We start from the raw sequence: 21,601 nt of genomic DNA on the forward strand, positions 1-21,601 counted from the left end.
CAGTCTTGCCACTTTCTTTCAATTCCTTCTGCCTATTGTAGCCCATTGAGTCTAGCTAAGAAGAATCCAAAGTTCTCATTCATTACAAAAAGTAATCAAGATAAATAATACTGTAATAATACTTTATTGCAATATTTTTGAAAATCCACATTGAACAAAATATCAGAATTTTAAATTAAGACAGGCTGTTATTGTTTGTTTTATGACCCTGTTTTGTTGGGCAATGGGAACAGTCGTTTTCAATCAGCCCCCAAATTCTGGGTTGCTGGCTTCCACCGATGGGCTGGTTTATGAGGGTTGACAATGGTGAACAAACAGATTGGGCAATGCAAAGCTTTATATATAGTCATTGCTTTGATTGTGGGCCTTTTATTAACTTTTTCCACTTGGTTCAAATTAAGGGGGGTATTTTGATAAGGGTATATAAGGGTGCACCTTTTCATTTGGCTGCAGGCTCCAGTGCGGTTCAGCAGGGCACTGAAGAAAGGAATCCTTACTTGGCAGCCTACATTTTAGTAGCTTGTGGTGGGAGGGCAGTGTGAGGGGGGGCGAGTTCATCTTGGGACTTTCTCTAGGGAGGGGCCACATCATAGGGACTGGACCAGATGGAGTTTTATCAATTCTTGGCCATTCTTAACTACTTTTTTTCCAGTTTTTGACATTTTGTCCCTAATTCAACAACACATCATGAGATAATTTCTCAAAATGGAAAATCAACTCAAAGCTAAAAAATCATATCTTAAAATTTCAATGTCATATCTTTGCAAGAAAAGAATGGTTAAATATTTAAATCCTCAGTAACTAATCTCTATTGACTAAGATACGGACCTGTTTAAAGAGATGGTGCAATCAAAAGCTGGCCTTCAAATAACCTCCATTTTCATTTTCCATGGATACTTTCTCTGTTGTCAGTGTCCCCACGTATCAACACTGAACTTGGGTGTGTTTCTTTAGTTGGGGGGATTGGCTAATACTTATACTCGCTCTATCAAAAAATCTTCAGAGCTGGCTTTGCGTGGTTCCTCAAATGTTTATCTAACCTAGTCCTTCGGGTTTAAGGACATTTGAGTTTTTTAAAAGCATAAAATGCAAATATTATCCTGGGAGGTTAAGAAGAAATAATGTCAACCATTAACCTTAAAATCAACAATTAATGCTTCAATCCAAATGAGTTTATAATGTTTCTTTAATAATGAATGGACCACTGGTTGTTAAATTTTACGAGTTACTAGTACTGGAATTTGAGGTGACATTGAGGCTAAAAGGTGAATGCCAATTCTTTAAAGAGCACTTTTTAACATATTCCATCTTAACCCTATTCACCCGGTATTCTTTCAGTACTATTTGGAGGTTGAGTAGAAATGTTTATTTCCCTGACTTTGTCTTATCAGGTAAAATACAAGTCCAGAGGAGTTAAGAGTTCTCATGGTTTGTAGCAAACAGGGATCCTTTCGGTGGCATCAGCTTACCTCTGACCTAAAGGAGCATGTTCTGCCCTATCCTACACCACATATCCCAACTCAATGTTTAGGCTCAGTTTTCTGACTGACATCACAATATATAGTATGAATCCCCAGATGTTACAAAAATGAATTTTCACATCAATCAAAACGTTTTGTTTCATGTTTTAATGAAAATAACTAGAATAAACCTTGAGTTCTTCCAGGGCAGGAAACTGTCTTTGTCACCTTCTGCAACTAGAACTCTACACAGTGCTTGGCACAAGAGATACACTCACGAACTATCTCTTGGCCTGTATGGTGCCAAGTCCTTAGGGTAAGCGTCTTGTGAGAGAGAACTTTAATGGAGATAAAAGGTTTAGAAGGTTTATTTCTTGAGATAGTGGTGGTGATAGTATTGTGCTGTGTTGGGCACCATATTTCTTGGTGAAAACAACAAATAGAAAAGATGGATGAAGGGGTCGATGAGCATATGGGAAGGCCAAGGATGAAAGAATATGAAAAATCAACTTTATTTTCTTTACAATTTTGCTTATGCACAATTTCTTTTACAAACTCAACAGAAGGTTAAAATGGTGGCTCTTTCTAACTTAGCTTGAATGACGTCCCGAGAAAATTAACCCCAGATAACAAAATGTGTGTAAAAGAGTGGCAATAAACAGATTTTACAAAGGAAATGGGTAAGAATCTGTTGTATGATTCTTGCATCTCTTCATTTATCTCAAGAATATAGAACTTTATACAGAGAGGATGGAAAGACAACACACTGCAGACCTGTCTTGGGAGGGAAGATGGTGGTACTCCACCTGTTCCAAGTCTAGTGAGGGATGACCACACAATGACTTAAGAGTGTTATGCAATGTGTGTAAAATGTGGGCTCGGCTTGAATCACGACTGAGAAAGGCACAGCGGCCTGAGATGGGAGAATAAAGGTAGCTGCCCTGGAGTGGACCTGCTTGCCTTCCAGAGTTCTGGTGTAAGGATGCACACACGTCTCATTTATGCATGCTACATGGGAGAGAGAACCAAGGTGGGGTCCTGAAGTCCTTCTAAGAAGGACAACTAGATGGCTGGGGATACCAACAGAAGAAGATAGAAATGGACACCACGCTCCTGGTGCTGCAAAGCTTTTCAATCTATCATCATAATTAGAGGTGCATCTGCCCAGGTCAAGGAGATTACAGGAGTGGGGTCATCTGCTCATCCATGCAAAAGACTCTTGAGGGGAAAATGCCAAACTTAATCATCTGTTAAACCTAGAAAACTTGAAGCCTGCTCAAGCAAAATTTTTCCTCTGTTTGCCCTACTGCTGTGACCTGGAAGACAGACACTGGCTGGTGAGTTGTTGGAGGGAGAGGAAGGACATGCTGTAGAAAAGAGAGAGGGAATCAGATGCTTCCTACATGCTGCCCCCACTGCCCTTTTCCCTTTGTGGATTTCCAGCCAGAAGCAGGTCTAAGCTTGGAAGGAAGAAGATTTGATATTTGGGATGTCATAACAAGCTACAGTTTTGATTAATATCTTGGACAGGACATTCCATTTTCTAAAAGGAGACTGTGTGATATAAAATATCTATAGGACCAAAAGTGAGTAGCAAATTCAATGACCTCTTGGAGTTTTCATTTAGGATAAGATGAGATTACTGTCTGTGATTATATTTTTAAAATACAAATGAGCAACTAATTAACTAAATAGATAAATAAAGTAAAATTGCATTTTGATCACATCATGAGCTGTACTCAAGTGAGTTCATTGCATAGAACTACTCTCTGGCTGGTGGCAATAACATTTAATGTTATTATAATTACCCCTTTCACTCACCTTATTGTTATGACATATGCCCCTCCACCTACTTATCATGGCTGAGCTCTTTTTGGTCTTATATTGGAGTCACTATTTTGGAAAAGCCAACCATGGTGTGGGCTTCTGATCTCAGGTGTGAATATGAGGGATAAACAGTCAAACTCTGCAAATGAAAAGACAGTCTCATGCCTCCCCATTCCTTCATAGGCACCACAGCCTCCTCTTCCAAGGCAAGGCTGCCTTAGCATGTCAGACCAGGCAGGAAATGTCACCTGGTAAACCACCAGCGATAAGCATGAGCTAAGATCCCCGGCAGCCGAGGATGCTACCCTCTGGCTCCTGAAGGGTTTAATTACGCTCTCCCTGTCAGGGAGGGAAGTTGGATTTGCATCAGTGGAGTTGCGTTTTCCACATTCGGATGATTTGTCTCTCCTTATAAAATCGTTTCCCAACACCACTCTGGAATCCTAGAAACTATTTACTTACAAGCCTGCATGGCTCCCTCTCAGACCAAGGGCCAATCGGTGTCCTCGTGTTTACATTTCTACCTTTCATAGGTGGCCTTCTGAGAGGGCTTTGTGAAAACAACAGAGTCCTCATGGGTAAGCACTCAACGTTAGTGCTGTCAACTCTGTTCTCAGGCTCTGCTGCTGCACGTTCAACAATAGCCCTTAATTCCTGGGTTACGATGTCAAAGACACCGTCTTTTTGCTCAGTATCCCACACAGAACAAAATTCCTGTCTGCCTCCCCTGACCTATCGTGTTTGGGATGCAAGGCTGACTCCCCGAGAATCTCAGCCATGGCCTCCTGGTACCTTCTGAAAGAAACCTGCCCTCAGAAGTGAGCATTTTGGAGCTGGCCCGGTGGCTCAGTGGTTAAATGCCCACATTCTGCTTCGGCAGCCCGGGGTTCAGATCCCGGGTGCGAACATGGCACGGTTTGGCAAGCCATGCTGTGGTAGGTGTCCCACATATAAAGTAGAGGAAGATGGGCATGGATGTTAGCTCAGGGCCAGTCTTCCTCAGCAAAAAGAGAAGGATTGGTAGCAGAAGTTAGCTCAGGGCTAAGCTTCCTCAAAAAAAAAGAAGTGAGCATTTTATGGATGAGGAGTACGTCTGTGATATTTTCTTTAAACAGTGCACTGTGTTAAAAATGTTGTCAATCAGGCTATCTTAAGATTGGCCAAAGGCCAATCCTTGGTCAGGGCTTCAGGAACTCACCTGGATGCAGGTCACAAAATACTTGTCAGACTAGGTAAAACCAATAGAAAAAGAAGTGAATAGCTTAGAATTACTCCTTATGTAACAATCATATGGATGAGTTCATACTCATATACACCCTGTTTCTATAGCACCTGGAAAATGTTTGTTTTGAGTGTGAATGAATATTTGGTATTCCATCTTTGGAAGTTTCAAACTGTAGAGATTGCAGAAGTGTGGGTATAGATCCAGACTATAAAAGTGTGTACTTAGAAAAGTGGGAGATTCACTATAAGATGAATAACGTCTGAGGATCTAATGGAAAACCTGGTGACTATGGTAGATCACACCGTATTGTACAATTAAAATTTGCTAAAAGAGCAAGACTTAAATATTCTCACCAAATAAAAAAAGACAAATCCCTGAGGTGAGAGATATGTTACTTTCCTAGATGGGAGGAATCTTTCACAGTGTATACATGTATCAAATCATGATGATGTACATTTAAATATCTTACAGTTTTATTTGTTAATTACACCTCAAGAAAGCTGAGTAAAATTAAAAAATAAAAATTAAGAGAAAAGAAAAAAAATAAATTTAAAAAGATGGGAAAAAATAAATGAAAAGAGGGAGACATCACGCACTTCTACCTTAGTCATGTCATTGTCTCTGGCGGATGCAGCAACAATTGCCTACCTCCTCTCCTTGATTCCGTATTTATCACCTTCAGTGTCTTCCAGTGGTTCTCATGCAGGGCTGATTTTGCCCCTGAGAGACATTTAACAATGTCTGGAGACAGTTTTAGTGGTCACAACTGGGTGGGAGGTGTTATAGCAGTATAAGGTAGAGGTCAGAGATGCTGCTAAACCTCCTATGATGCACAGGAAAACCCTCCAGAACAAAGAATGATCCAGCCCAAATGTCAATTGTGCTGAGAAATGCTGGTGTAGTCCCACATCGCAACAAGAATGATCTTTTTAAAATATATAATAGATAATGTTGTTCCTGCTTCGAACCTTCCAGTGGTTTCCAGTTTCCCTGGGAGTAAATGGCAGTGTTTCTCATGGCCTATGTAAGCCCAAGATGACCTGCTCCTGCTGCATCCCTGACCTCACCTCTTGCTGCTCACCTCTCACTTGCTCCACCCCAACCACAATGCTCACCTTATTCTCCTGGCTTCTCCCTCCCTCCCTCCATGTCTCTGCTCAAATGTCATTCCCTCATTCTTCTGGCTTCTCCCTCCATCCATCCATGTCTCTGCTCAAACATCATTCCCTTGGAGAGGACTTCCCTGACGACTCTGTCAAAAAACAAGCAAACAACACTCTAAAAACAAACAGCCAATAACTCTCGCTAATTCCCCTCCCTGGGGCATAAAATTAGAGTAATCATAATCCTTGGCTCATGACATACATTCAGTAATAGCTCATGAAAGGCCCTTCTCCCTTCCCTTGTTTCTTTCTTTCCTCCTTCCTTCATTCTTTCCTTCCAAAATAATATAATTAAACACATGACTCCAACATCCAACATGGAACCTAGAACACTCACAGAAATCTGTGTGATCACTCCAGTGTTTCCTGGCCTCCCCTTCATCCAAGATAACTACTACCCTAAATCTTGTGTTAATAATTTTTTAAAATTCATTTTATGTATTTTCAATACATCTGTGTATATGCATTTAAAAGTCTATGTTTGGGTTGTATGTGTGTTCGACTTTATGAAAAATGCCTCATGATGTTTCTAATATCTAGGAACTAATTTTGCACTCATATTTATATTGGTAAGATCCATCTATAATGTTGCATATAGTCGTAGTCACCCATTTTCATGGTGTATAATATTCCCTGATGGAGTGTGTCACGTTTTGCCTCTCCAGTTGCCTCTACAGCGTGTATTTATTTCTAGGCATTTGTCATCATCAACTGAGTTGTTAGTGGGGAACATGTTGCAGAGATTCCTTTGGGTTTCTCTAAGTAGAACTTAGCACTACCTGGTATTTTATATATACATTGGCTTATTTGTTGACGTCCAGTTCCTCTCTGGAGAATGTAAACCCCCTGGACACAGAGCCTCTGCTTTGCCCCTGCTATACGTACAAAGCCCAGAAGTGCACCTGGTATATTATAGGAACTTGCTTAATATCTACTATCTTTCTTTTGTCCACTTTGGCTTCCTGTCCAGCTTATTACAATAGCTTCCTAACTGGTCTCTGCTTCCTCCCTTGCTGCCTCTGAATCACCTTTCAACATCACAGAGTGATCTTGTTAAAAGGTATGTCGATTCTGTCATTTTTCTGTTTAAAAATCTCCAATGGCTTCCCATAACTCAATGTAAAAGCCAAAGTCCTTATAATAAACAATGGCTTTTCATGATTCGACTCCTTCCTACTTCTCTGACCTGATCTCCTAACACTTGCCTCATTGCAGTCTGCACTCCAGGCATACTAGCCTCCTAGCTACTCTGAACATACTTGGTTTATGCCTCCCCAGGACCTTTGCACTTGCTATTCACTTTGCTTAGGGAGTTCTCCTCTCAGACATCCATATACCTCATATCTCATTTCCTCCAAGTATATGCTCAAAAGTCACTATTATGGGGTCTTCTCGGCTACCTCATGTAAAATTGTAGCCCTCTCATCACTTTCTGTCTCTTTACAGTGCTTTATTTTTTCTCCTTAGCTCTTATTGCTATTTAACTCAATGTTGTTTGGGGATTGTTACTGATATGTTTTGTTTGTTTGTTTCCTCTTACTGAATTGTAACCTACAATGAGGCAGAGATTTTTGTCTGTTTTGTTCATTGTTGAATCTTTGGGCCCAGAAAGTGCCTGGCACATAAAGATATTCAGTAACAAAAGGAAACAGTCAATAAAATGAAAAGGCAACCAAATGAATGAGAGAAAATGTTTGCAAACCATATATCTAGTAAGGGGTTTATAAGGAACTCATATAACTCAATAGCAAAAAAACAAATAATCCAAATAAAAAATGGGCAAAGGCACTGAATGGACATTTTCCCAAATAAGATGAAAATGGCCAACAAGTAAATGAAGACGTGCTCAACATCACTAATCATCAGGGAAATGCAAATCAAAACCACAGTGAGATATCCTCTCACACCTGTTAGGATGGCTATTGTCAAAAAGAACAAGACAACAAGTGTTGGTGAGGATGTGGAGGAAAGAGAACCTTTTAATGATGGTGGGAATGTAACTGGTATAGCCATCATGGAAAACAGCATGGAGGTTCCTCAAGAAATTAAAAATAGAACTGCTATATGATCCAGCAATCCCACTTCTGCATATATATCCAGAAAAAGAAGAAAACAGGATATCAAAGAGATATCTGCACTTTCATGTTCATTGCAGCATTATTCACAGCAGCCAAGATATGGAAACAACTTCTGTGTGCGTCGATGGATGAACGGGTAAAGAAGATGTGATATACATACATACAATGGAATATTATTCAACCATACAAAGAAGGCTATCCTAACATTACGAACCTGGAGGACATTATGCTGAGTGAAATAAGCCAGATAGAAAAAGACAAATGCTGTATGATCTCACTTACATGTTGAATCCAAAAAATAAAAAGAGTCAAATTCATAGAAACGGAGAAAACATGGTTGTTGCCAGGGGCTGGGTGTGGAGGAAATGGAGAGAGGTTGGTCAGGATGTACAAGTTTCAGTATTAGATGAATAAGTTCTGAGGATCTAATGGACAGCAGGTTGATAATTAATAATACTGTATTATATACTTGAAATTTACTAAGGCAGTAAATCTTAGGCATTCTCGCCACACACACAAAATGTTAACTGTATGAAGTGATAGATGTGTTAATGAATTAGAATATGGTAATCAATAATGTATATGCATATCAAATCATCAACATTGTATACTTTAGATATATACGATTTTATTTTTCAAGTATTCCTTAATAAAGCTGGAGAAAACAAAATAAATATTTGCTGAATGAATGAGAGTAATGAGGAGTGTGAGCAATTATTTATCATACAGTTATTTATTTTGACATTCATCACATCATATTTATAGCTTTGGTGGTCTAATGGATATCAAAATGACTTAAACCTTTAAAAAGAAAATTTTCTCAATGCTACTGATGTAAACATTGGAAGAAACAGAATATGAGGTAGGAATAGACACCTGGATTCGAAATATGTTACTAATTCTGAAAGATCCTAATTCTCAAAACTTGCTTAAATATGTTAAATGTAATTTTTGCCTTTCATAAAGCAGGAAACAATCATTTAGTAAAGAGTAAAATCAGATTTAGACTCATGCACTGCAACTATGAGGAGTGAAATACAGACCCCCTTATTGTGGTTGTCACACATGGAGCTTCTAACTAAAGACTTCAGAGGAACAAGAGTTTCTACACCACTGCTGTCACTGTTGTCGTTTGTCAAAACTGACTTTAGTGGAGCCATTTTATTTATTTTTATTTATTTAGTTTGTGAGGAAGATTGGCCCTGAGCTAACATTTGTTGCCAATCTTCCTCTTTTTGCTTGAGGAAGATGATCTTCCTCTATTTTATGTGAGATGCCACTACAGTGTGGCTTCATGAATTGTGCTAGATCTGAACCCAGGATCAGAACCTGTGAACCCCAGATCACTGAAGCAGAGTGTGCAAACTTAACCACTATGCCACCAGGCCAGCCCCAAGTGGAGCCATTTTAAAATGGAGTCAGAACTGCCTTTGCAAAGAAACTATTTTGCTCTCTTGAGCTTTGGACTGGGCCAAACCTTTGTACTGGGCCAGAATAGCAATTGTTTTATAAGCAACTTTTTGAGAAGTCAGCAAGAGAACAGACATCCTGATCACAAAGACTGAGGATGGTGGACTTTCTGAAGATAGAATCAACAGTCAATCAATGTTTAGACAAGACTAGCTCTCTGCTGCCAACCCAATTAACATTCGTTGTAATATAAAGAATATTTGTTATGGTGATCTGTGATCAGTGATCTTTGATGTTACTATTGTAATTGCTTTGGGGCTCCACAGACTGTGCCTACGTAAGACCACAAACATAGTCAATAAATGTTGTGTGTGTTCTGACTGCCCCACCTGCCTCTCTCCTTCTCCTCAGGCTTCCCTATTCCCTGAGACAAAACAATATTGAAATTAGGCCAATTGATAATCCTACAGTGGCCTCTAATTGTTCAAGTGAAAGGAAGAGTCTCATGTCTCTCGCTTTAAAGCAAAAGCTAGAAGTGATTAAGCTTAGTGAGGAAGGCATGTTGAAGCTGAGACACGCCAAAATCTAGGCCTCTCGTAACAGTTAGCCAAGTTGCGAATACAAGGGAAAAGTTCTTGAAGGAAATCAAAAGTGCTGCTCCAGGGAACACATGAATGATAAGAAAGCAAAAGCAGGCTTATTGCTGATATAGAGAAAGTTTTAGTGGTCTGGATATGAGATCAAACCAACCACAACATGTCCTTAAGCCAAAGCCTAATCCAGAGCAAGGCCCTAACTCTCTCTTCAATTCTATGAAGGATGAGAGAGGTGAGGAAGCTTCAGAAGAAAAGTTTGAAGCTAGCAGAGGTTGGTTCACGAGGTTTAAAAAAAGAAGCCACCTCCATAACATAAAAGTACAAAGTGAAGCAGAAAGTGCTGATGACGAAGCTGCAGCAAGTTCTCCAGAAGCTCTAGCTAAGATAGTCAGTGAAGGTGGCTATGCAAAACAATGTATTTTCAATGCAGATGAAGCAGCCTTACATTGGAAGAAGATGCCGTTTAGGACTTTCATAGCTAGAGAGGAGAAGTCAATGCCTGGCTTCAAAGCTTCAAAGGATAGGCTGACTCTCTTGTTAGGGGCTAATGCAGCTGATAACTTTAAGTTGAAGCCAATGCTCATCAAGCATTCCAAAAATCCTAGGGTCCTTAAGAGTTATGCTAAATCTACTCTGCCTGTGCTCTGTAAATGAAACAACAAAGCCTGGATGACGGCACATCTGTTTACAACATGGTTTACTGACTATTTTAAGCACACTGTTGAGACCCTCTGTTGATAAAAAAAAAGATCCTTTCAAAATATTAGTGATCATTGACAAGGCACCTCATGACCCAAGAGCTCTGAGGGAGATGTACAACGAGACTAATGTTATTTTCACGCTGCTAACCCAACAGCCATTCTGCATCCCGTGGATCAAGGAGTAATTTTGACTTTTGAGTCTTATTATTTAAGAAATACATTTTGTAAGGCTATAACTGCCATAGCTAGTGATTTCTCTGATGGATCTGGACAACGTAAATTGAAAACCTTCTGAAAAGGATTCAACATTCTAGATGCCATTAAAAACATTCACAATTCATGGAAAGAGGTCAAAATATCAACGTTAACAGGAGTTTGGATGAAGTTGATTCCAACCCTCATGGATGACTTTGAGGGTTCAAGACTTTAGCAGAGGGAGTAACTGCAGATGTGGAGGAAATAGCAAGAGAACTAGAATTAGAAGTGGAGCCTGAAGATGTGAGTGAATTACGGAAATCTCGTGATAAAACTTGAATGAATGAGGAGTTGCTTTGTATGGATGAGTAAAGTGGTGTCTTGAGATGGGTGCTACTCCTGATGAGGATGCTGGGAAGATTGTTGAAACGACAACAAAGGATTTAGACTATGACATAAACTTAGTTGATAAAGCAGCAGTGGGGTTTGCGGGGATTGACTCCAATTTTGAAAGAAGTTCTGTTGTGGGTAAAATGCTACCAAACAGCATCGCATGTTACAGAGAAATCACTCATGAAGGGAAGAATCAATCAATGTGGCAAACTTCACTGATGTCTTATCTTAAGAAATCCCACAGACACTCCAACCTTCAGCAACCACCACCCTGATCAGTGAGCAGACATCAACATCGAGGCAAGACCTGCCACCAGCAGAAAGATTATGACTCGCTGAAGGCTTAGATGATGGTTAGCATTTTTAAAATTTTTTAAATTCAGTTGTATACACTGGGGATTTTTCGACATAATGCTATTGCACACTTAATAGACTACGGTATAGTTTACACATCACTTTTATATGCACTGGGAAACCAAAAAATTCATGTGACTGGCTTTGTTGTAATATTTACTTTGTTGCGGTGGTCTGGAACTGAACCCACAATATCTCTGAGGTATGCCTGTAAAGGAGACATCCATTTTGCTATCATCTGTCTAATTAAATTAACTATGTATGCTATATAGAACTAGTATTTTCATTCGCACACGGGGATTTCACTTGGTGTTCTTTGCTGTTTAACTAATTTTTTAAAAAGTAAAAGCCCAAAATGAAACAGTTTAATGAGTTGGAAAAGTTTTGCTTTTAAAAATACTTAAAACAATTTTTTTAATGTAAAAATCCTCATGTGGTGATTTCCAGTGCCATTTAGGGAGATACAAGAGCAGAGATTCCAAGGCTGAAACATTTTATCTGCAAATGAAATGATAGTGTAAACAAACACATGTTTGATCTGTGTCCCGGAGCTTGGCATGGCTAAAGAGAAGGATGCACCCCTTTTTATCATTTGAGTCCCCACCCAAACCCAACCTTCAAAGCAGAAAATTTACATGCTGTGAAAGACAGAGCTAAGATAAGTGAAAAACTCTTCAGATATTTGTTTTAAAAATCCTATGAGAGCACACTGAATTTGGACCATGAAAGTAAAGCTCAATTTGTACTTTTGATTTTTCCCAGTTTCACATTTTTAGAAAATGTTCTTTCACCACCTCCATGTGCAGAAGGCTAGGAGCTTGCTTTGTTTCCCAACTGACCTGTTCATACCAAGTTAGCTACACCCACTGAAGTCCCCCCTCCCACCCCCCACTTTCAGCTAGTCCCACGGAGTCCTCCTATGGAGCTGATATGGAGACTTTAGTTATTTTTATAGAGAATTCAATCCTTCAATGCCACAAGACACCTTTCTTACTAAAGAACAAAATGCAAGGAAGTTGTTAAAAACAAATCATTTCCATTAGAAAAAGTTACATGATTGGGAAAAGAGAAGAGCACATTGCTGTAATTACCAGTACATTAAGCAGGGAATGAACAGCTGCGTGAACTTGGAGTTCAGTAGAATAACAGCCCCCGAGCCAGCTTCCCCATATGGTCCAAGGGAGGAGGCGGGGCTTCTAGCTGCTTGGGGTTGGAGAGGTGAGGAGGGGGCATGCTCGAATCCCATTCAAGTGAGAAACTCAGGCCAAGAAATGTCTGGCTTCCCAATCCAAACCCAGTTTCCTCCGTGTTGCAGTGGGAAAATCCCCCTGGCCTCCATAACAAAAGCCTCTAAAATCAATGTTGTTTTTTCCTAAAGAGAGCAAGATGTGAGCGTTTTCAGACTTTTGGCTACATTGCTACTAATAGAAAAGATGACCTCAGAAAGACTGAATCACTTCCTCAGCTTTCTTGGGGTGTGGCTATCACTTGGAATGATTGATATCACTTCATAAACACTCTATTTGATCGAGCATTTGCCTCCTCTCCCATTCAGAAGTAGGGTCCAGCCAGCAGAGAATGGGTCCTCACCACCAGGTATTGGTCTCAATCTGTGGCAGTGAAAAGCATTACAGCTTTCTAATTGGCATTCCCTTCAGAATTTGGCAAATTTGGTAAAAGCAGACCAACACTATGGTAACCTTTCATTATCAATGCAAATCCTAACGCAAAAGCATTCCATTCTTCTTACATTGTATGTCATAAATTAAACACAATAAATTTTATTGTGAAACCTCCTCGGAAGACATTCCTGAATAGCCGAGACAGAAAATGCTTGCATTATACTAAACAGAGCTAAAATTTGATAGTCGCTGGAAGGGATGGCTATAAGGAATAGAGCTATTTACAGGGGGAAATACCAAATAGGCTACATCATTTGCAAGGAGATGTTTTTGTAAGTACCATGTCCAAAACCATTTGAGTTTTGACTATATGAAGGCTATTATCATGGAGGATGGTGGCCAGCTGTTCCTCATTGCCACCGAAACAGAATGAGAAAAAATGGCCTTAAAATGGAATTGGAGGAATTCAAGCTTCCTGAAAATTTTAGTTAACGGGAGAGGGATCCACTCTAGGGAGTTATATAATAGATGCCTTTCATTGGCTGTAGCTATTTTTTTAATTGAAAAGAGGCCCTTTTAAGACAGTTTAGGTAAAATATTGTCCATTAGTAAAATAATGAAATTTGATAATCTTACAAAATTCTCCTACTGAAAAAAAAAAAACGGAAAGATCTTCAAGAATTGTAACTATGGGAAATCAGGCCATATACGGAGTATAATTTATTCAGTCACGCTATGGTGCCATGAAATCTCATAAAATGAGAGAGTATTATTAAAAGAATCCTGTCAGAAATGGGTGCATTTCATGCCATAGATTCCAATAGGCATATTCCAAGAAGAAGTATAATAATTTCCCTGTAAATTAATACTTGATCATCTGTGGAAACATCTAAATTTAAAAATAAAATAAAAACACAGTGTTCTACTCAAATTAGGCACACTCCTGTTTCTTAGGAAATTATTAGATAGATAAATGTAAAAACATCATTTGATGGGTATTGGAGTAACCATTCGTATTTGACTCATGGGCTCTCTATTTAGCAATTTATAATGATAGTCAAGCAGGTACTGAAATATTAATGTATAGGACTTTCTTAATAAACCAATTAATAAATCAACTATGGGAAGGACACTCATTCCAGTCTTTCACACATGGAGTAAATCCATCATTGCCAGACTTCTGAGCTCCATAGAACACTCCCTTTTATGTTTTCCATTCAACTTGACTGGAAATTTCTGCTAGATCTCCTTCCAGACCCCCAGGAGACAGAGCTACCTCTCAGCAATCAGTACTTCACCGAGGGCTGCACTCCAATTTGAACATCTCATTAGACATGGAATCAGAAATGTGGGACTATTAGATTTCACCCTGATAGCTTTTCTTCTCAGATGCCATAATAAAACAGCATCCCCTTCATTTGTGCTTTTCTGACAACTAACATTTATCTTTGTGGACCTCTGCTTTCTAGGGAAAAGATAGGAGTTGTAGATATGTTTAAACTTTAAATTTCTTCCAAAGCAGGAAGGAAAGGGTAAGACAACAATAACCACAAAGAAATAGTTTCACGACATAAGTCTATCTTGACTTAAAACTCTAGGGCATTTGGATCACATGCCATGTCCCACTGCAGGGGTTAAGTAGAGTCAAAAATTGTTGTCAAATTACAGGACTAGTTACTTACTTCAGGAAATATTTAGTTATGCAGTTTGAGGTACAAATTGCACGAGCATTCAAAAATTTGCCCAAGTCTAGAATTACAAATGAAATTATTATTTTTCTCTTCTTTTTATCATTTTAGGGGGCATTTCCAAGGGATTCTTTAAATTAGCTGCTCAGTTTCCCTCCCTATAAATAGCTTTTCCTATGGACAGTGTAGAGTTGACTTTTGAAAAGCAGACAGTTCATCATGGCAGCTAAGAGCACAGATTATGGACCCAGGATGACTGGGCTCGAATTCCACCTTTGTCGCTTACCAACTATGTGCCCTTTGGGCAAGTTACTTGACCTCTCTGAGCCTCTGTTTCTTCCCCTGTAAAACTAGGATTTCATAGCACCTCCCTTATATGGTTGTTTTGAGGATTTTTAAAAGTGCTCAGAACCTTTCCTGGAACTGTTTGCCTATAGCTCTGTGAGATGAGCAGAGCGGGAAGAAAGAAAGATGAAATCGGCCAGCAGAAGAAGACTGTGGGATCAAAAATAACTACTTTCCACACAGTAAGAAAAACACTAGAAAACAAGTACTTGAAATTAGGAGCCTCCCTTCTCTGCGTTCCTCATTCACCATCCTCTTCAGATTTGGAAGCTGCCTTCATCCTCCAAAACCTTTCAAGATCAATTGTAAGTACAGATTTATTCACTCAGATCTTCACTCATTAATTTAACCAGTATTAATTAAGCACCTACTATGTGTTTGGGATTCTGCCAAGCAGCAGCTTGGGAGATAGGGCAGGAGGGAAAGGTGTGAAGAAAGACCTAGATTCACAAAGATGAATAAGATACCATCCTTCTCCTCAAGGAACGCATGGTCTACTGAGACACATAAAATAAATGATCCAAAGGAAATAAAGAGCAGAACAAAAATTATGTGATGTGTGGCAAAATGAGATGTGAGAAAGAGACTAAGAGAGAAGGAAGTGTCTAGTTCTGCCTGTGAAATTTTGGGAAGTTTTCTCAAGTGAGAAGAAGCTTGATTTTAGGGCTACAAGAAAAGTAGGAATTAACCAGGTGAGGAAGGGTAAAGAAGGCATGAGTAAACAGTACAGACGGAGGAATGTCACGTGCAAGGCCCCAAGGCCTGGAAGAACTCTGTGTGCTCAGAGCGTGCTTGGAAGTGTTTGCGGTTGGAATGCAGGGCATTTGGTGGCCGCATGGGGTTTGCAAACATAGTAAGGACACAGGTGTTTTCAACAGGCCACAAATGACAATATGGTGGGAGGCCATTTCTGAAGTCTTGCTACCATCCTGGTTTATCCGATTTCCTGCCTGAAGGAAAGGAAGAAGAGTCCAAAAATACTGACAGCCTTAGGGCACTGAAATGAAGAACATGCCATTTTCCTTAAGAACTAGCTCCCAGGAATTCTGGAAGACAAGGAACAGGATATTGTCTCCCATGTGACCCATATCCCATCCAAACATCTTAGAAGAGACGATTATGTCTCTTAAGAGTCATTAAGAATGTCACAAAGGAATTATATTAACTCTCAGTCACCTTGTTAGTCTCATAGCTGCACTGAATACATAGTATTTACTTATTGTATATTACCTAAATCAGAAAAGTAACATCTTCTGCTCATGATTTATAATATGAATTTGTATTAAATAGTCTTTAATTCTGAAAAATATTGCTCTTTGCCCTAAATCCCGCAAAGAAGAGAAAAACCAGTGAGACCCAAGCCAATGCGAGAAGGCCTAAAGGGTTGTACATGGGTTTGACTTGTGGGAAAAAAATGCTGAGGCCGTTCAAAGAGGAATTTGTACAGATAGATTTTAGATTAGAAAGTGGTACAAACTCTGGCAACTTAGAGTTGCCAATATCAGAAGAGGTAATAATGGATCATGGTGATCTGTACTAGACAGACCATGTCTGGACCCCTCCATCAGCCTGTAAGATCATTCTCCAATGAAAATCATAACACTCTCCAAAGACATATTTGAAGCAACAGCGGAGTCTGTAATAAACACTATGATATTTGACCCTTTGCATCTATATAATAGAGCTATAAAAAATCGATCTGGTTTAGCCCTACCAACAATAAATTTGATAGGACTAAACCAGTTCAGGTTTTCAAGGCTCCGTGATATGGATGAAAAAGACAATAATCGTGGCATTTACTTTACTTCTCCAGTTTCTCAGAAAGCAGCATGAGTCAGCCTTCTCCAAAAGGCGAGATGGAATCTGAGCCGGTAAACACATTGTGTGTTGCACCTCTGAGCCGCACCACATCTCTTGTTCATTAACAAGAAGCAAGCAAAAGACAAAAAGATGGTGCGCTACATCTGGAAGCATGTTCACAAAGCTGAGCTACCAAGCAGGTGAAGCATTTTAATCCCTGAGACTCTGCCGCCTGTAAAATCTGTCCAATTCCTTCAGCATTTGTGAACAACCCTCGAAGAGGAATTCTTAGGACAAATAAATGGGAGCGCATGTGAATTAAAAGAGAATAACACCTGTCTCTGCAGCTGGCCAACAGACCTCGCTTTAATGTGCTGTCTGCTGGGAAATTGAGGCGTCTCATGTTACCCGGAGGCCTTAGCCTGCAGTGGAGCCTGGAGAAAGGAATTCTATGACCAGAAGATGTGAGGCTTGGTTTGCAGCCAAAAACAATGGTGAAAGGTACAAAATGAAAAGCTCTGTCAGGACAAAGGCATTCAATCACAGAATAACACACAACTCAGCCGTTTGAAGAAATGAACCCCAAACCAAAGTCACAACTGGATTAACAACTGGTTGATCCCCTTTTACCTTCTAATGCTTCTCTGGCTGGCGACTACTTGTTGAAATTAGAATGAAGAGAATACAGCCTCCAGCAGTGTACAGTGTCTTCCTTTAGGACTAGTTCTGGCTGGTCTCGGAAAAGCAGCTTGCAAGATTTATGCTCCTCTGCCCTCCGTCCATGTTTTTTTCCATTAAAGGGGGAATTTAGAGCAAAGTTACCAACATACTTCCAACCCAGTGCTGGAGACGTCCTCGCTGACTTGCAAAATAACTGTGGCTTCAGCAGAATCATGTGCCCAATAGTAACAGAGGTGAAGCCCATAAAAATTGTGTGCATGTATTGTTCAAAAACAGGAGAAAAGATCCTGGAATTTGGTCCATATTGGACCTAGTGGATGGTTTTGCCCTACAGAACAAGCGAAGATTGAATAATGGAAACAAATAGAATCAAAGGGGAGGTTCTTTCCAAGAAAAGCTTAGAAGAGTCCAAATGTAAGTATGTATACATATAGCTAGAAACAGAGATGCACAGATTTTTATGTAATGTACAGAACACAGAGAAGCTATCAAAGTTAACTGAAGAAATATAGAAGGGTTAAAAGTTAAAGGAGAAAATATCTGCTGATGGTCCTAGGTCACATGGTCCTGAACATCCATGGAATCACTGGGAGTCAGGACAAGCCTGTGTGATGTGATTTCTGAGGGCCAGGAAGGTACTATTGCTTTCTCATCTGCACACTGATGCCTGAAAATCCTATAATGGGAGCCAGAGCCATTCATGCCCCAACCAGAGCTTAGATAAAATGCAACAATTCTGGAAATGTACCAGCAAAATAAAATTCACAATGAGCCCTAAATGTCTGAAAACTACCTGAAGCATGGGGAAGGGTGGCAGAGGCGAACCAAAAATGCCTCAGCTCCTTGAAAGGACAGCGCTTTAGAGTGGGGGCTAAAGTGGGGTCAATGAAGCAGGAAGAGAAGCTATGGACATGAATGCCAAATTTTTTCTCTTTGAATTTGGCTGTATGTGGGTTCTGACTACAACAGCTGGAATTGATTGGGTCAACAGTATATGAAATGAGAAGGAGGCCTGTGCCCAAGGAGGAAGCAAGTGCCCCAGGTGATCAGTCCCAAATATTTTGGCAGTCAACTTAGAGACAGGGGAAAAAGTCATTTATTCACGGAAAACTCTCAATGAACTGTTTTTTAAAAATGCCTAAAATATCTGTTGCCATTTTCCATTGTCAATAGATAAAAGCTAAGTTTCATTGTTAGTTTGAAGAAATGCTTCCACTCTATTGAAATTTTGCTTAATATTCTGCTTAAAGCAATCATGACAGGGAACTCATTCATTAAAATACATTATCATAACCCTAACACAAAGAAGTATTTGTTTTTCCAATGACATTCTCCTCCTTGTGTAACACTTGAGGAAATTAAACCATTTGTAATACTCAGAAATAGATTTTTCTCTAGAATCACCTATCTTTCACACACTGTCTCTCACACACACTCACGCACACACTAAACTCTATAAGAGAGGTCACAAATTTGATTCATGTCTCTCTCTGCATCTGTGAGCATATCCCACCTCCATCATTGTAAAGAATAATTGGAGCTTGGCTCTTACTCTGCTTCACTGAATATACCAAAGAAAACGTTCCATTATATTAACACTACCTCTACTGAATGAGATGTTGACCTGCTTGGGCATTTTCATTGAGTTTGAAAATGCACCATTATAAGTCTTCCTCACTGTGATGAATTATGAATCTGCATTTGACATCCATCATACCATTTGCACTATGCTCTGTCTGGTGGGAAGAAGAATGAGGTCAAATAGCAATTAGAGCATGGGCACACTTCAAGAATTTGTAGCACTTTCCAGTATTTCTTATTTTCATCGTCTTCTGTCAAGTATCAGTTTGCTCACAGAAAGGCAATATTTTGGATAGAAAGGGAAAAAAATCCAAAAATTCACAACTTCTTTAAAGCTATGGCTACATTGTAAAGTTGCAAAGTTTTAGTTGATGTTCAGATCTTATGACATTCACGCACATTGAGAATTCATTTGACACTTGAAAATTGATACCTGTTTCAAATGTTGCCCTACTGCAGAGGGACCCTGTCACAAATCCAATGTTACATTGGCAACAATCAGCTTAAAGTATTGAACATAACCCTTCTAAGTCTGAGACCATAGAAATAAAATTATATCTTTCAAAAAGAGAAGATTGGCAGGAAACATAAACCTCATTTAGTCAGTAGCTGGAATTTCTTTACTCAGGAGCACAATTCAGCTCCAATATGTTCTTTAAGGTAAAGATCACAAATGAGCCCATCCTTCTTAGTAGGAAGTCTCTTATTTATCACATGATGTAAGCTGCCTATCCAAAGCAAACCCAGTTATAGGCAGGCCCAAGATTACTGCGCACTTTTTGGAATGCTGCCTACAGACTGCAGTCACAAAGTATTATTTATTGAGTCTATCTGTCTCCTCTGCATGCAAGAAGTATTAGCTGAGCCTTTCTCAGACACAAAAAGTAGAGCTCTACTTGATTCAGAACTATTTCTACAGGCAGCAGCCTTCATAGTATGAGGAAGAAGCAAAAGTGATCCAACTGTCTCATAATTGTTTTTTTTTTTTTGCTACAAAAATATAGCTCTCTCACCTGAAAAACTAAATCTAGACTTAAAAACACATTTATTGTAATCAGACAAACTATGATATATAAACATTGCAATTCAATTTCATAAACAAGGATTAAATACCTCCATTTGCCTGGGGGCCGGCCCCGTGGCCAAGTGGCTAAGTTTGCCCACTCCACTTCGGCAGCCCAGCGTTTTGCCAGTTCTAATCCCGGGCACGGACATGGCACCACTCGTAGGCCATGCTGGGGCAGCGTCCCACATGTCACAACTAGAAGGACCCATAACTAAAAATACACAACTATAGGGGCTGGCCACATGGCCAAGTGGTTAAGTTTGCGCGCTCCGCTGCAGGCAGCCCAGTGTTTGTTTCGTTGGTTTGAATCCTGGGCACGGACATGGCACTGCTCATCAAAACACGCTGAGGCAGCGTCCCACATGCCACAACTAGAAGGACCCACAATGAAGAATATACAACTATGTACCGGGGGGCTTTGGGAAGAAAAGGAAAAAATAAAATCTTTACAAAAAAAAAATACCTCAATTTGCCAGATGAAATCTGGAGTAAAAAGATAAATAAGACAATGTCCTGAGAGAGGAATACAGACATATGTATATTTAACTATATTATGAAGCAGAATGTTTTAAACACTTTTTGAATTTATACACAAAATCCTCTGAGAACACAGAAGAGCAATAATTCTCTTGTGAAGTGAGGATGTCTTTAGGAGGAAGTGATATTTGATCCGTTTCTTGAAAATGATGGAATTTCAACCAAGAGATGACAGGTAGTTCAATCATTAGAAGAGTGTGGGGCCTGGGACAACTGGCTATGACAGGGAGCCCAAGATAATCACACTTAAAAAGAGACTTTGCTGCTGCCATCTTTCCTAGGCTATTGGAATTTCAATAAAGATAGAAATGTCAAAATTGACTTGTACTTATGGTCAAGAAGAAGAGTAAGGTGTAGTGGCCTGTGGTCTCTGCCTCTTCCCACAATTACCACCAAGTGCAGGGCCAAGGATGCTGTCTAGCTGGCCCACCCAAGAGTTGGACCTGAAAGTAGGTGAATGATGAAAGCAATGCAGCCTCCATCTCAACTCTCTACTGAAAGTGCTTTCACCAAGGTCACTAAAGATATCCTTGACACTGAATTCTCCCTCCCCAAAAAAGTAATTCTTATGTCTCCCCTTGGCTGTATTTGACATTTCTAACTTCTTCCTTATTGAAACAGCTTCACTGACATTCCTGGGACCACCATTGTCCTCTTCTTTCAACCATTCTTGATATGTTGGCACTCCTGCAAGTATTTCTTAAGTACTATACTCATTCTATGCACTCTCTTTGAGCAATCTCATCTGCTTCCATAGCTTTAGCTAAACATATATGCTAACGAATTTCAAATCTACATCTTAAACCCTCATCCCTTTTCTAAGCTCCAGACTTAGATATCGCCTGCCCATAGGTCATCATCCATTCTACTTAATCCTAT

At 39.7% G+C, this 21,601-nt stretch overlaps 1 long non-coding RNA gene across 1 annotated transcript in view; it reads right to left on the reverse strand.

Moving 5' to 3' along the window:
- Nucleotides 1-17,721, reverse strand: part of LOC139083249 (uncharacterized) — a 31,807-nt gene extending 14,086 nt beyond the window's left edge. The window contains exon 1 of the long non-coding RNA XR_011539805.1: nt 17,488-17,721. This is a non-coding gene — a long non-coding RNA (uncharacterized lncRNA). The remainder of the gene's footprint in view (nt 1-17,487) is intronic.
- Between the last annotated feature and the right edge of the window lie 3,880 nt (nt 17,722-21,601).

Source organism: Equus przewalskii, chromosome 5 (assembly GCF_037783145.1).
Source record: "Equus przewalskii isolate Varuska chromosome 5, EquPr2, whole genome shotgun sequence".
Classification (NCBI taxonomy): domain Eukaryota; kingdom Metazoa; phylum Chordata; class Mammalia; order Perissodactyla; family Equidae; genus Equus; species Equus przewalskii.